The sequence below is a fragment of the Rhinatrema bivittatum genome, chromosome 3 (assembly GCF_901001135.1).
Source record: "Rhinatrema bivittatum chromosome 3, aRhiBiv1.1, whole genome shotgun sequence".
Lineage (NCBI taxonomy): Eukaryota > Metazoa > Chordata > Amphibia > Gymnophiona > Rhinatrematidae > Rhinatrema > Rhinatrema bivittatum.
This window is the reverse complement of record NC_042617.1, coordinates 385,399,947-385,414,470: the sequence shown is the minus strand read 5'-3', so window position 1 is coordinate 385,414,470 and position 14,524 is coordinate 385,399,947.

Genomic DNA, 14,524 nt, shown 5'->3' with positions numbered 1-14,524 from the left:
AAAAAGGATCTAAGAGATAAATTCAAATCCTGTGCATAAGACATTTAAACTAGACGACGGGAGTGGCAGAAGACATTAAAACGTCACCCCCCAAATACAAATACAAAGGAAATGGGTGCAGAAGATAAGAAAAGTCAGCTGAATAAGGCACAAAACAAGTCCAAGAAAAGTAGCAACCTGAACGACAAATGCTGGAAAGCTATGAGCACAAATGCTGTAGTCTGGGCAATAAAATCTCAGACCTGCATGCCTTAATGGTAGAGGCAGACTTGGACATTGTTACTATTATAGAGACATAGTTCACAGATTCTCATGATTGGGATACAGTCATACCAGGCTATAACATGTTAAGGAAGGACAGAGAGGATAGAAAAGGAGGAGGAGTAGCTTTTTATGTCAAAACAATATCCAAGCAACTAAACTGCAAGGAAGATGGGGTAGAGAAAGAAGCATTATAGGCTATCCTAAAGAAAAGATGATGGTGCATCTATTTTTACTGGAGTGGTTTACAGGCCTCTGATTCAAATGGAAGAACTAGACAGAGATCTGGTCGAAGACATCCAAAAGGTGTGAAAGAAGATAGAAGTATGATTGTTGGAGATTTTAATCTGCTGGACATAGACTGGAGTATTCCTTCTGTTGAATCTAACAGAAGTTGAGTGATAGTGGATATGCTGCAAGGGGTTCTGTTCAAATGAATGGTAAAGGAACCCATGAGAAAGGGAGTTATACTCATCATAGTGCTCACAATGGGGATACTATCTCTAATGTCTGGATGGGTGCCCACCTCAGCACCAGTGATCATCAACAGTATGGTTTTATATTGCAAACAGGATACAGAGAAGTCACACAATGACCCGAGTTTTGAACTTCAAAAATGCAGACTTCGTTGACATGGAGAAGTACCTGGAGGAAGAACTAGAAGGCTGGGAGAAAATGAGAGAGGTGGAACAACAGTGGGCCAAACTAAAAGGAGCAATTACTAAGGCAACAAATGTATATGTTAGAAAAGTAAACAAAAGCAAGAGAAATAAGAAACCTATCTGGTTCTCAAAGGAGGTGGGTGATAAAATAAAAGCAAAAAAAACAATGTTTAAGAAATATAAAGGATCCCAAAAAAGAACACAAGGAAGAATATCTGGTGAAACTGAGAGAGACAAAGAAAGTAATCAAGAAAGCAAAAAGTCAGACAGAAGAAACAATTGCCAAAGAGGTAAAGAGAGGAGACAAAACATCTTTCATATACCTCAGAGAAAGGAGAAAGCTCCAAAGTGGTATAGTGAAATTGAAAGAAGATAAGGATCAATGTGTGGACAGAGACAAAGAAAAGGCAGAAATATTATACAAATACTTCAGTTCTGTGTTCACTAAAGAAGACCCTGGAGAAGGACCATCTCTAGTTAAAAAGACATTGAAAGGGGGTGAAGTAGATGAAACTCTGTTTACAGAAGAGAATATGTGGGAAGAGCTAGGAAAACTGAAAGTGTACAAAGCAATAGGGCCTGATGAGATTCATCCCAGGATACTTAGGTAAGTCAGAGATGTGCTGGCGGGTCCACTGCAAGACCTGTTCAATAGATCCCTGGAAATGGGAGTGGTGCCAAGTGATTGGAGAAGAGTGGTGGTGGTTCTGCTTCACAAGAGTGGGAAAGGAGAGGAGGCTGGAAAAACTACAGGCTGGTTAGCCTCTCCTCGGTAGTGGGAAAGTAAGGGAGACTCTGCTGAAGGAAAGAATAGTGACCTATCTACAGTCAGAAGGATTGCTGGACCCCAGGCAGTATGGATTCACCAGGGGAAGGTCCTGGCTGACAAGTCTGATTGATTTTTTCAATTGAGTGACTAAAGAATTGGATCAATGAAGTGCTTTGATGTGATCTACTTGGATTTCAGCAAAGCTTTTGATACGTTCCCGCATAGGAGGTTTGTGAATAAATGAGAAGCTTGGGAGTGAGTGCCATGGTGGTGGCTTGGATTACAAATTGGTTGACTGATAGAAAACAGCATGTGAAGGAACCTATTCTGAAGCGAGAACAGTGTTAAGCAGAGTGCCGCAAAGATCAGTGTTGGGACTGGTCCTGTTCAAGATCTTCGTAAGTGACATTGCGGAAGGGATAGAAGGTAAAGTTTGTCTTTTGCGGATGATACTAAGATCTGCAACAAAGTATACATGCCAGAAAGAGTGGGAGAATGAGAAATTATTTAAAGAAGCTTGAACAGTGGTCAAAGATATGGCAGCTAGGATTCAATGCCAAGAATTGCAGAGTCATATATCTGGGGTGTGGTAATCCGAAAGAGCTGAATGTGATGGGTGGGGGGGGGGGGGGCACAGAGCAAGAAAGGGACCTTGGGTGATGTGTCTAGTGATCTGAAGATCACTGAAATAATAGGGATGTGCATTTGTTTTGGACGAATTAGACAATTCCAACAAAATTGTCTAATTCGTCCTGGTTCGAAGGACCCGAAAAACAATCGTAATTTTTCTGAAATTTCAGGAAAATTCATTTTATGGGTTAACGCCCACTAACCCAAAAATGGGGTCCCCCCAAAAAAGCCCGAACTGTGGGAAAAATGAAATTTCCCGTGGCGGGCCGAAAGCAAAGCCCGAACCGAGTGTCCTTACCGCTGCACATCTCTATGAAATAATATATTGATATTTGTTTTATGACATGGTTGATTGGATCTGAAGTTTATGTGTTCTTTGCTTTTTAGCTGATATTCTTGTGGATTTATAAACTGCAATAAATATAAAATAATTAAAACAGAATAATAAGGAATTTTTAATGTTGGATGAGTGTTTGAAATAATTGAATTAAAATATTCTAAAAATTTTCACTCATAATACATCTTTTAGACTAATTAAAAACCCACTGTAGGGTGCATGTTAAGGCATTATTTATCATTAAAGTATACTCATAGGGGCAGATTTTCAAAGGGGTACATGCGTAAGATAAGCGCGTTACCCCCGAAAACCCACCCCAAGCTCCCCCTGCACATGCTGAGCCTATCTTGCATAGGCGCGGCGGCACGCGCAAGCCCCGGGATGCACGTATGTCCTGGGGCTTCGAATAAGGGGCTGGCCGGGGGTGTGTCCGGGGGTGTGGTGGCGGGCCGGTGGCATGTCCTGGGTCATGACAGCAGTCCGTGGGCAGGGCCGGAGGCGTGACAGCAGTCCGGGGCGGGGCCGAGTGCTCCGGCACAGCGGCCTGTGTTGGGGAAGGGAGCTGGCGGTGCACGCAAGTTATGCCTGCCAGAGGCATAACTCCATGAAATAAGGTAGGGGGGATTTAGTTAGGCGGGGGGTGGGTTAGACAGGGGAAGGGAGGGAAAGGTGGGGGGACCAAAAAAAAGTCCCCTTCAAGGCCACTCCAATTTCAGAGCAGCCTTGGAGGGAACGGAGCCAGGCTGCTCGGCTCGGCGCGCGCAGGTTGCACAATTGTGCACCCCCCTGCGTGCGCCGACCCTGGATTTTATCACATGCATGCGGCAGCGCACACATGTTATAAAATCTGCGCCCTTGAGTAAGTTTAAAGATTTGCCCCTCAGGGTTTAGACCTGTATGTCTACAGCCCAGCCATGTTAAACGTGGGCTCACCCAAAAAATCAGTTCTGGCTGTGCCACTGGCTAATACACAATCATTATCTATTAAATACACCTGATTCAAAATGTGGCAGTGAAAACTTGGACTGCTGAAGCTGCCTGAAAATCTCTGCCACTTTTCCCCTGACTAGCCTGTTACAGGGAATGTAAAACACGGGAGAAAGCATGTAAAGAAATTGTCCACCAAAACTCCCCTCAAATTATGAACTATATAATGATGGCAGTCATTCAAGATGAAGGCAAAACATATTCTTCTAGAAGACTTCTGTGAGTTGCACAACAGTCATGTCCAAACCTGAGTGAATCACTCTGAAAAGGCAGTTCAGGAACTGGAATTGAGGACACATGTACAGTATATGGAGGATCTGGCCTCCGACCTGGCCCAATTTATTATGTAAGGTGCTTGGGGGTAGATTTTCAAAGGGTTACGCACGTAACATATGCGTGTAACCCCCGAAAACCTACCCCAACCCCCCCTGCACACGCCGAGCCTTTTTTGCATAGGCTCGGCGACGTGCGCAAGCTCCGGGACACGCATAAGTCCCAGGGCTTTCCTGGGGGGGTGTGCGGGGGCATGTCGGGGGCATGGCCATGGGCGCAGTTCCGGCCCGTGGGCGTTCCGAGGGCACGGCCTCAGCCTCCAGACCAGCCCCTGGACCGGAACCTGGCGTGCCGGCAGCCGGCCCGCACGGCGAGAGTTACGCCTGTCTCGAGCAGGCGTAACTTTGAGAATAAAGGTAGGGGGGTGTGGATAGGGGGGGGGTGGGTTAGGTAGGGGAAGGGAGGGGAAGGTGGGGGGAGGCGGAAGGAAAGTTCCCTCCGAGGCCGCTCAATTTCGGAGCGGCCTCGGAGGGAATGGGCAGCGCGCAGGGCTCGGCGCTCGCAAGGTGCACAAATGTGCCCCCCCTTGCACGCGCCGACCCCGGATTTTATAAGAAATGCGCGGCTACGCGTGTATCTTATAAAACCCGGCGTACTTTTGTTTGTGCCTGGTGTGCGAACAAAAGTACGTGTTCACGCTTTTTATAAAATGTACCCCTTGATGAATATCCTTATTTTTCATGAAAATATTTCTTTTTACAAAAGCGAGCAAAATCCCAAACATCTTTTGATTTTGTCTCCTTCATGCCAAAAATATGATGCAAACAAAAACCATGTGTGAAAAACTGGTTTTTGTGCTGCTAATGGCTACATTTAAAGAGCAAGCAAAAACCCGCAGCACTTTTTGCATGTGTCTTGGTTTGCATGTCTTGAGGTTGGTTTTCAAAGTGCTTTATGTGCAATAAACCCTGTTTTATGTGTGAAACTCACTCTTTGGAAATCAACCCGTGGGCTCTGCAGGTAGCATGCATACATATATCTACAGGAGGTGTTCTTGGGCTGGAGCTGGGCAGGGAAGGATTTATGCATCTGTTTTTGATTTGCCAAAGCATAAGGCTGATCTAATAAAGTGGCACAGAAAACGGGCACTCAGAGTTGAGCGGCTGCTTTCCTAACGCACGCCCATCTACCTCTCCTGGGTGCATGATCGAATATTTAATAGAGGGGTCATGCTTTCAAGGACGTGCTAGAGACAAATGTGCGTCCTTAGCACCGACCTGGCAGCGGTCGGCCAGGTGAGTTCATCTGTCAGTGGGTTAGGAAAATGGATGCTTAATTTTACGAGCATCCGTTTTCCTAATGGGTGCCCAGCCACGGGTTAGGAAAATGGACACTTGTTAATTGAGCGCCCCTGACCATCAGCACACTTTAAAACATTTTTTTTTTTACTTTCTTTCCTTTTTGTTCCTCTGACTTATCGCCACGAAGTCAGAAGAATACAGAAAAGCAGTATTTTCTGCTTTTCTGTACACATTTCTGAGGGTAAAAATGTGTGTGTCAGGCGTACATTTTTTTTTTTGATCGAGGGAGAATAGCTAATAGCGTCATCAACATGCAGCTGCATCTGATGAGCGCTATTAGTTTTGAGGGGGTTGGACACACTAATTCCCTTATGGAATAAGGGGTTGGGGACACATGTCCAAAACCTGCATCCAATGCGGGTTAAATAGTGCACGCAGCTGAGTGCACTGTATTGGATGAACATAAATCTTCACGCACAAAGTTATACCTATTTGGCTGCACATAGGTTGGCTTGCGTGCCGGAGACATCCATGAATTTTCAAAGCACAAAATTCCACTTTGAAAATTCAGGCTAAGGTCTGTGGGTAGAAAGGCTTTAGCCCTATGTGAGCTGTTATCAAATTGCCCTAACTTTTGTTTCTCTTTCAAAAGATGCCACAAATGAAAGCCTTGTGGAAGGGATACACTGGTTGAAAAACGTACAAGCAAACTGACTTGTAGTCATTTGCAGTTTCACTTTTTCCCTGACATTTGCTCAGTACTTAAGTTTGGTTCTATGTGGAACAACTGTTACATTAAAACTTTAATCATAGTCACATGCAATTAATGCATATTGTTGCCCGGTGCTATGTAAAAAGATTCAAAGGACACACAGTGGTGTTGCTATACTATGCATGATTAGCTTTAGCAAATAAGCTTCAACATAATGAGGAAAATTTTCAAAATCCCTGTGGAATTTGCTGGCCTGTGGATACTTGCACTTAGAATTTCCTTTGAAAATGCAAGCCAGCAGGGAACCCGGGTACTTTTATACCCATGCCCTTTGTACCTGCTTTGAATCAGGTGCAAAGCACTTGTGTTAGATTACCCATGAGGATTTCAAAATGAAATCCCTGTGCATACTTCCCCTTCTCCCATGCATTTACCCATATGAAAGCTTTTCCATATCGCCCAATGCCCTCTTAGTATATTAATTAGTAAACTATTCCTGCCTTAGCAATGATCCTTGAGTGGCAATAAATTCCACACTACATATACATAGAGTATGACTGGTTTAGGAAAGGATTTTATGATTGTTACGTAGCATGTACTTTTACATTTTGAAAAATGGGAAGGATTATCTTCATATGAGCCTATAATAACTTAAGGAGCCAGAGGTTTCTACAGAAATGATCATAATTCTGAAAGTAAATCACAGAAAATTAAGCCAGTGACATCTTTCCAAATGCATTCCTGAAGACGAATGAGATTAATATAACTTCTGGACTGAATATTTGAGCTTTGCTGTTTACAAAACACCACAACATAAATAATGAAAACCATTTAAGTGAGCACATATTTTATATCAATCAATAAATCAATTGACATATTTATTCTTTGCTTGGCATTCAAGTCACTCTTAGCAAAATATGAAGAACTTAAAGCTAAAAAGCAAATAAATAATCATGTGCCAATAGGCATCTGCTCCTTCTAGCAGCAACCTAAGAATTAGGGACATCAAGATCAAAGAGCAAATACAAATTCAGCTTCTATATACTAATAAGGAATGTATCCTATTTGTGTCGATGCTCCATTAGCACCATCCCCATTGCTCTACATACAGAGTTGCGGAGTCTTTTCAAAAGATAAAACCTGTAGTTTTGGCAAAAACATGGTAGTTTGTTTTAATGTGATGCCTAAAAATGAAGACAAGAAATGTCTTTGTGGTGTTTTCTCAGCAGGGTATGCTATGCAGTGCATGACATTTTCTCTCTCATGTGGACAGTGTGGGACAGGGAAACCCTTTCCCTGGCTCCCAGATAGAGAAAGAGTTAGTGCAGACCAGGGGATTCCCTCCCTGAGATCTGGAAAGAAGAGAAAGTGTGGAACTTAAGACTTCCTTACACTTGAGAGGAAAGAGGGAGTGAATGCAAGCCTGGATGGGCCCTCTGCAAGCTCCAGAAAGAGAAACAGTAAGTGTGGACCAGGAAATATCCTCCCTGGTGGCAGAAAGGCATAATGAGTCTGACAATGGTGTCCCAGAAGTACAGAAAGCGAGAAAGAGAGAGCAAAGCGTATGAACTGGAGATTCTATTGTTATGACTCGGAAGGAGATGCCACTCAGCATGAGTGATTTTTTAAAAAATTATTTCTGTGGTTTTTCACTGGTTTCTGCCTTTCAGATATTTTAAAGGATTACATTCAAGTAATGTAGGTATTTCTCTGTCCTCAGCATGCTCACAGTCTAACAGGGTCATTTATCATGTTGCGTTAGGGCCTTAATGTGCGTTATTATTAGCTGTGCATTACATGGTGAAAAGGTTTTTATCGCACATGGAGAGAGAGAGAGAGAAGGAGAGAACATAAGAATTGCCACACTGGGACAGAAAAAGGCTCTATCAAGCTCAGTATCCTGTTTCCAACCGTGGCCAATCCAAGTCACAAGTAGCTGGCAAGTACCCAAACATTAAATATATCTCAGGCTACTATTGCTTATTGCTTGATAGCAGTTTATTGATTTTTCCTCTAGGAACTTATCCAAACCTTTTTTAAACCTGGTTACACTTACTGATGTAACCACATCATCTGGCAATGAATTCCAGAGCTTAACTATGTGCCTAGTAAAAAAGAATTTTCTTTGATTTATTTTAAATGAGCTACTTGCTAACTTCATTGAATGCCCCTAATCCTTCTATTATCTGACAGAGTAAATAACCGATTTACATTAACTTGTTCAAGTCCTTTCATGATTTTCTAGACCTCTATCATTTTCCTCCTCCGTATTTTCTTCTCCAAACTGAACAGCCCTAATGTCCTTAGCCTTTCCTCAGAGATAACCGTTCCATGCCCTTTATCATTTTGATTAACGTTCTCTGCACTTTCTCCAGTGCAACTATATCTTTTTTGAGTTGCGGCGACCAGAATCGCACACATTATTCAAGGTGCAGTCTCACCATGGAACAATACAGTCATTATGACATCTGTTTTATTTGCCATTCCCTTCTTAATAATTCCTAACATTCTGTTTGCTTTTTTGATCACCACAGCACACTAAGCTGACAATTTCAGTGTGTTATCCACTATGACACCTAGATCTCTTTCCTTGGTGGTAACTCCTAAGATAGAACCTAACATTGTGCAACAACAGCATGGGTTATTTTCCCTATGTGCATCACCTTGCACTTGTCCATGTTAAATTTCATCTGCCATTTGGCTTTCACTAAGTGCTTAGTGTAAAAGTGGCAGACATGTCACAGCCCTCCACCCAGATGCTGGGAGTCCAAACTCCCAGAATGCTGCTGCTGCCCCATATTGAAGCGCACTTCAGCCCTCCAGAGATCTTTCACTTAGGTAGACGGTAGACCAGGAGATCAACCTAACTGGAAACTGTGCTTTATATGCTTCAGGATTGCCACAAAGTCACTGGAAGTCCAGGTTTGCTCTTTGATTTATACAATGGTCAGTGAGGCTAAGAACATTTACATCTCATTCAATTTTGCTACAGAAGCAAAGAGAGAGATGAAAGAGAGAGATATCTGTGATACTGTAATGAAAAAGTCTGATGAACATTTCATTACAAAGCACAACATCATTCATGAGTGTGCATGTTTCTTATAGAGGGCACAGAGATAAAGGAAGATAGCAGAGGTCTACATCCAGTATCTGGTAACTGGGAGTTTTTGGATAAAGAATTGTCCCAGAAGCTACAACTGCACAGATCTTACTCTGAAAAATGAAATACAGACACATAGCAGCGGGAAGGGATACCACCCCTCCACAGACAACAGCATTACAGAGTACACCACAATAGTGGGAAAACTCCCAGCTGGCAAGGCTATACATGAGGACAAGGCACAGCCACTGCTGGAATTGTAAGAAACTTGGGGAAGGGAAGAGAGTGTGCTGCAGCAGGCATATCGGCGAGGTATAAGGGCCAAACTTAATAGTCAAACAGGGAGATCCATGCTTTTGGGCTCAGCATCATGCATAGCAGACTTGGAGGCTGCCTGGACTGTATAACTGATGGCCCCTGATAGTAGAGTGGCCTTTAAAATCCGATTAAAGAGAAGATGCAACAATAATTTCATAGGGCACATACAAGGGACATAGCAAATGTCTTCCAATCCAGAGCACAGAGGTGAATTTACACAACCTGCAAAGAAATGGACTATAGCGTTCAGGGTTTTGTGGTAAAAGAGCAATCCATTGGCAACCTTTTGGGACATATTATAGCCAGGAAGAGTGCATTAATAAAAAGACTGGAAAAAGTTGCTAACATGAACCTTCTGTTTGGAAATTCATTAAAAATCTCACTGAAAGACAAAGCAGTATTCTATGTAATGAAGGCAGCATGCAGAGTTCCAATGCCATTGCTTCTAAAGGTGCAGTTTTGAGGTGGCCAAACAGGTGGATAAAGCATTGGCAAAAGCCAGAAAGATACAGGTTACATAGGGAGAGGAATGGTCAGCAGAAAAAAGAAGATAATATTGTCCCTGTGTAGGTCCCTGGTGAGACCTCACTTGGAATACCGTGTACAATTCTGGATTCCGCACGTTCACAAGGCTAAACTGGTTGGAGTCGGTCCAGAGGGTGGCTACTAAAATGATCTTTATTCTAAAGCATATGGAGATAGACTCAAAGATCTAAACGCATACATCCTAGAGGAAAGGTGAGATATGATAAGAGACATTTAAACCTCTCGAAGATTTCCGTGTGCAGGAGGCGAGCCTCTTTCAATGGAAAGGAGGCTCTTGAACAAGGGATCAAGGAATAAGGGTAAAAGGAGGGTAAACTCAGGAAATCGTGCAGTGGATGCATGGGACAGTCTCCCAGTGGAGATGCTGAGGCAGAAACGGTATCTGAATTCAAGAAAGCTTGGGATAAATGCAGGGGATCTCTGATGGGAGAGTGAAGGGAATTGTAAGGGTTAAATCAATTAGATGGATGGGCAAACTAGATTTTCCATAAGGTCTTTTCTGCTGTCATGTTTCTTTTTGAAAATGAAATTATAGAGAAAATTACAGAACCAAAGGAATGGTGTGCCCCAGTGATACCAGTTCTGAAGATCAGCTAAATTTGGAAAAACAGGAACCAAACTGTTCTCATTGCTAGATGCTGGAAATGAGTTTCAGCAAGTACCCCTATGCCGAGACCATAGGGATGTGCAGCCCCAAAGTTTTTGGCTCCGTTTATTGTTTTGTTTTGGTTGCTTTCGTTTTGTTTTTATTCAATTCATTTAATGTTTGTCTTTCATTTCAGTTTCTTTGCTAAACCGAAAAAAAACAACCCAACATTAAGAAAAAGAAAACCCAAAACAAACAAAAAGAAAAACCCAACCCTAGATTAAAAAATAAAATTGGCACCGGTGGCTTTGGCAAGACTATCCCAAGCCATAAAAGCATAAATTCAGACCCGACACTGGGCTCAGAGGCTTGACTGGCGCTGGCCTGGGAAGGGGTCATGATCTTTACCCACTCCATTTACAAGTGCTAGGATCAGGGAGAGCCCATCCCTGCCGCCACTTTCACTTACCCTTCCTAGATCCTGGTTTGAAATGGGCACGTCCCAGTGCTTTCAAAATGGTACTGTCCAGCTGAAGACGGCACCAAAATTATGTCACTTTGTTGCCTTCCTCTGGTGTGGCTGGTGCCATTTTGACGTGCAGTCATAGAAATGTGCAACCGTACATCAAAATGGCAATCACCACAGTGGTGGAAGGTGCTGAAATGACATCACTTCAGCATTGTCCTCCAGGCAGATGGTGCCATTTTTAAAGAACCAGGACTCTGGTGGAAGCTATGAGGCATCACTGCTGCCTGTTTCAAACCAGGATCCAGGAAAGGGGTATGTGTGGCCCAAGGTGGGAGCTCCCTGGACCCTGCACTTTTGAAAGGAGAGGGGGAAGGCCACAGCCCTGTCCCTGGGCTGGCACCAGGTTCAGCTCAGAACTAGGCCCTAATGCTGGACCTGGCTCATGGCTAGGCCCTGGCGCCTTTTTGCCCATGTAAGTCTAGCCAGGGCCTCTAGAGAGCCTTTTTTTAATGCTATGAATTTGAAACTACCCAAAATTTTCAGGACAAACTGAAAATGGCATCATTCATTGCATTTTTTGCATTCATTAAAAACAATGCACACCTCTACCAGACCATGCCAAACTGCCACATCCATTATACCATTTAGGTTAGTCAATTTTTGCCATCTCCTATTTGGCACCACAAATAAGCCCAGATTTTTCAGAGGAAAATTTCTGAAATCCCGTAAGAACTGGACGGAGTGACCATACAATGGATGATGGGAAATCCAAAGAAGAACATGATAAGAGGCTAGAAAAAGTGATAGAAAACACTCACAAAATCAGATGTTAGACTGAACAGAGAAAAGTGTGTCATAGGACAAAACAAATTACAGTTCCTAGGAGACTGAATTGATGACTCTGAAGCGAGGCCTGATCCAGAGATGATAAGGCTATATAGGATATGCCATATCTCAAAATACTACCAAACCACAAAAGCTAATGGGTAATGATTTCTTGGCCATATATATCAATCATTCCAGAATGGCCAAGTTCCTTCATGAGCTGTTGAACCTGAACTTTGCCTGGATATAGGAACCAAGACGAAGAGCAAGCTTTTAAGAAAATGAAGCCACTAATAAAAGGCAATTGCAATATCCATACCTGCTGCAAGCAGCAAGATGGACAAGCAATGGGAACTTAAGCCATGATAAAGAATGATGTGATGAACATCAGGGTAGTTAATCCAGATATATACATGAGATCCAAAACACCATTTCAGACTTTACCTGCTATACACCAGCTTTATTTATTTATTTATGTAAAGTTTTACTATACCGACATTCGTTAGATACATCACATCGGTTTACATTAAAACATAACAATAGCAAAATTTGCTTTACAGAAAACCTGGAATTAAACAGTAAGTTTGTGGCTACAGGGGGACGAACAATATTGAAGCTTGCAGGTTATGTGCTGGCTATACATGTAATGGGAGTTGGGATAACTATATACAAAAACGCATGGATAATTACATCTTGTACGGATATTGGCAACTGGTGGGGGGGGGGGTGGTTTTAAAGAGTGGGTTAAGTGTATGCTTATAAGAAAGCCAGGTTTTTAGTTTGAATTTTGTGGGCTTGTTTCTTGTCAAAGGTTGGGGGGTAAGGTACTCCATAGTGTGGGGCCTGCGATGGAGAGGGGACCGTTCTTTGGTGGAGTTATAGTGGGTAAGTTTGGGTGAGGGTGTGTTTAAGGATGCTGAATATTGGGGTCGGGTTGGTCTATTGGTGCTGCGGAAGACTAAGGAATTATTAAGCTATTTCATATTTTGGTGATGTAGGGTTTTGGGTATGATGTTGAGGGTTTTGTATTGGATGCGTTGTTGTATGGGTAGCCAATGTAGATGTTTGAGGATCGAGGTGATGTGCTCATTCCTTCTGGTGTGGTGAGAATATGAGCGACTGAGTTCTGTAGCAATTGGAGGGGCAATGGGATGTGGATTGGGGAGGCCTAGTAGGAGAGAGTTGCGGTAGTCGATTTTGAAAATATGGTTGCTTGGAGCAGTTTTGAAATCATTGAAGTAGAGGAGGGGCTTTAGTTCTTTCAGGGTTTATAGCTTAAAGTAGCAGTCTTTCATGGTAGTGTAATGAATTTTTTCAGGCTGAGTTGGTCATCAATGATGATGCCAAGGTTTCTTACGTGATGGGAGATTGGGATTGATGGGGGGGGGGGGGAGTGGATTTGGGTGGAGGAGTTGGGATTGTGTTGGGGTGAGATTATCATGAATTCCATTTTTGAGGAGTTGAGCGCAAGATTGAGGCTGGTGAGGAGGTTGTTTATGGTGGTGAGTGCAGTTTCCCAGGTTTTTCTTGCATTGGGTATGGAGTCTGTCATGGGGATGATGATTTGTACGTCTCTGCGTAGATGAAGTGAGTAAGGTTGAGTTTGGAAAGGAGATGCAGGCAGAGGGGCAGGGGTATATATTAAAGAGAGTTGAGGAAAGGGAAGAGCCTTGGGGGACTCCTTGGGCGAGGTTAATTGCATTGGAGTTGTGGTTCCCTATTCTGACTTTGTATGGCGGCCTTTTAGGTAGGAGGTGAACCATTGAAGTGGGGTACCTGATATGCCAATTTCAGAGAGGCGGTCCAGTAGGATTTTATGACTTATGGTGTCAAATGCCGCGGATATGTCTAGTAGTGCAAGGATGTATGATTGGCCTTTGTCTAGTCCTTTGAGTAAGTGGTCGGTGAGGGAGAGGAGGAGGATTTCTGTGTTGAAATATTTGCAGAAACCAAATTGTGATTGTTGGAGGATGTTATTGTTTTCTAAGTAGTCAGTAAGTTGTATGTTGACAACTTTTTCCAGGACTTTTGAAATGAAGGGCAGGTTGGGGATGGGACGGTAGTTGGTCAGTTCAGTGGGGTCGAGCTTTGGTTTCTTTAAGATAGGTTAACTATTGCCTGTTTTAGTGAGGAGGGGACATGTCCCAGGGTGATGGATCGTTTATGATGTGTGTTAATGGTTAGGCTATGGCGTTGGGAACAGAGAGGAGGAGTTTTGTGGGAATAATGTCAGATGGGTGAGACAAGGGTTTCATTTTTTTAGGATGGATTCTATTTCGGAGGGAGCTTTTAATTTTGATACTTTTAATTTTGTCATGGAAGAATTGGGCTAAGTCCTGGCACTTCATTGCTGCTTGTTCGTCTGGCATGGGTGAAGGGGAAATCTTTGTAAGGTCTGAGACGTAGTTGAATAGGGCTTTGGGGTTGAAGTGAAAGTTATGTATGCGTTGAGCATGGAAATCTCGTTTGGTTTGAGGGTGTTCGCTCAGTATGAGTGTAAGAGATATTTGTATTTAGCGAGTTGGGAGGGAGAGGGTCTTTGCACCAAGTCCTTTCTTGTTTTCTGAGGTTGTGCTTTAGGGTTTTTAACTCTGGGGTGTACCATGGTTTTAAGTGTTAGTAATGGGATTGAATTTTTTATGTTGCAGTGGGCAGAGGTTATTGGCAATATTGTTAGTGAGTTGGTTCCAGGACGAGAGTGCAGAGTCTGCATCAGTCAAGTCTAGTTTGTCGCTGTCATTGGTGAGG